At 64.4% G+C, this 2,500-nt stretch overlaps 1 pseudogene; it reads left to right on the top strand.

Moving 5' to 3' along the window:
* LOC126435861 (large subunit ribosomal RNA) overlaps positions 1-2,500 on the top strand; it is a 7,345-nt pseudogene that overhangs the window by 2,229 nt on the left and 2,616 nt on the right.

Raw genomic sequence — 2,500 nt, 5'->3', positions numbered from 1 at the left:
AGAGGGCCACGTGGAGGTGTCGCGCCGGTTCGTACCCATATCCGCAGCAGGTCTCCAAGGTGAAGAGCCTCTAGTCGATAGAATAATGTAGGTAAGGGAAGTCGGCAAATTGGATCCGTAACTTCGGGATAAGGATTGGCTCTGAGGATCGGGGCGTGTCGGGCTTGGTCGGGAAGTGGGTCAGCGCTAACGTGCCGGGCCTGGGCGAGGTGAGTGCCGTAGGGGTGCCGGTAAGTGCGGGCGTTTAGCGCGGGCGTGGTCTGCTCTCGCCGTTGGTCGGCCTCGTGCTGGCCGGCGGTGCAGGATGCGCGCGCCTGCGCGGCGTTCGCGCCCCGGTGCTTCAACCTGCGTGCAGGATCCGAGCTCGGTCCCGTGCCTTGGCCTCCCACGGATCTTCCTTGCTGCGAGGCCGCGTCCGCCTTAGCGTGCTCCTCCGGGGGCGCGCGGGTGCGCGGATTCTCTTCGGCCGCCATTCAACGATCAACTCAGAACTGGCACGGACTGGGGGAATCCGACTGTCTAATTAAAACAAAGCATTGCGATGGCCCTAGCGGGTGTTGACGCAATGTGATTTCTGCCCAGTGCTCTGAATGTCAACGTGAAGAAATTCAAGCAAGCGCGGGTAAACGGCGGGAGTAACTATGACTCTCTTAGGATGTTCCCCGACCGAACGCTTGAGGCAATCAAGTGCCGACGGCGGCAAGCTGCCCACAAGCAGCTTGTCCGCCAATTCATGGAGGCGCTTGAGATCGGTCGGGGGGAAGAGCCGGCGTCCCGCCGGGGAGCAGCGAGCTCGCTGCCTGACGCGGGCGAGGCCGCTGCGCTGCCCGTCGACGCAGCCGAGGACTTCGCGGCCGACACCACCGGGCCGCCGCCGGAGGGGCCGACTGACGCCGCCATCTGGGAGCATCTGGCGGGGCTACCTGCTTCCGCCCAGCGTTTCTCTGCTCTGGATCGAGTCATTGGTCTGGGGCGGGGCACGCCGCCCGATGTCATCCTGGGCATGCTCCCGGATGCCCTTGCGTCGGTCGGGTCCAGGGGGGAGAGGTCGATCACCAGGGCACAGCGGCCGCGCCAATCATCCAAGCGGCCGCCTGCCGCCCCGCCGCTGCAGAAGCGCAAGCGGCGCCGCTGGGAGTTCGCGCGGACACAGGACGCCTTCCGCAGGTCGCGTGCACATTGCGTGCGCGGCTTGCTGGACGGCACCCTGCTGCAGCCGCCACCCGACATCCCCGGTCTGCTGGACTTCTGGGCGGACCTCTTCACGAAGAAGCCGATCTCCACCGCTGGCTTCATCCGTGACCGCCTTCTCCCGCACTCGGAGCCTGTCGCTCCTGAGTGCCTTTGGGGGCCGGTCACACGTGAGGAGGTCGCTGCTGCCTTGCCGCCCAGGGGATCGGCGGCCGGGCCGGACGGCCTGACTCCAGCGGAGCTGCGGCGCCTGCCGCATGAAGTCCTGGTGAAACTCTTGAACCTCTTCCTCCTGGCCCGCGCCCTCCCCGAGCGTCTGCTTCGCGCCCGGACGTCACTTCTCCCCAAAACGGCTGCACCAACATCCCCCGCTGACTTTCGCCCCATTACGGTCTGCTCGGTGTTGGCGCGGACCTTTCACAAGGTTCTCGCGTCACGCCTGATGCGTGCATGTGCTGTGGACGAACGTCAGCGGGCATTCATCCCCCGGGATGGGATGTTGGAAAACACCTTCATCTTGGACACTGCTCTCACCGACGCAGTCCGCTCCTGTCGCTCTGTTTTTGTGGCATCGATCGACGTCTCTAAAGCGTTCGATTCGGTGGACCATGCTGCCCTCCGCCCCGTGCTGAGGGCTCATGGCCTGCCGGATTGCTTTATTGAGTACGTCGAAAGGTGTTACGAGGGTAGCACGACAGTGATAGCGGGCGGCGCCGACGTGGGCGTGCCCCTGCAGCCGGCAAGGGGTGTGCGTCAGGGTGACCCCCTCTCCCCCCTCCTTTTCAATTTTGCGGTGGACTATGTTTTGAGTCAACTTCCCTCCCACATCGGAGCTCGGATCCTCGGCCGCAGAGTCAACGCTGCGGCCTTCGCAGATGACGTCCTGCTTTTTGCATCGACCGCGAGGGGATTGCAGTCCCTCATCGACGCAGCCGTCGCAGCCCTCGGCCATCTGGGGCTGCAGATCAACGCCCGGAAGTGTTTCACCCTCGCTTTAGTCGCGTCTGGGCGTGACAAGAAGGTGAAGGTCGACGCCGACGTTACCTTCAAAGCGGGCAACGCCACCATGCCCGCCCTACGTGTGGGTGAAACCTTCCGGTATCTGGGACTGCAATTCTCCACCGCGGGTCGCTGCGTGTTCAACCCACGACGCCACCTGGTGGAGCAGCTGGACGTCATCTCCCGAGCTCCGCTTAAGCCGCAACAGCGCCTCTACGCCCTCACCAACGTACTTCTCCCAGGCCTGTACCACGGGCTGGCCCTCAGCCGCACCCGAGTGGGTGCGTTGAAAGCGGCAGACGTGACCATC

Source organism: Schistocerca serialis, unplaced genomic scaffold (genome assembly GCF_023864345.2).
Source record: "Schistocerca serialis cubense isolate TAMUIC-IGC-003099 unplaced genomic scaffold, iqSchSeri2.2 HiC_scaffold_1220, whole genome shotgun sequence".
Lineage (NCBI taxonomy): Eukaryota > Metazoa > Arthropoda > Insecta > Orthoptera > Acrididae > Schistocerca > Schistocerca serialis.
The sequence above is the reverse complement of the archived record's forward strand: the minus strand, read 5'-3'. Positions and strand labels throughout refer to the sequence as shown.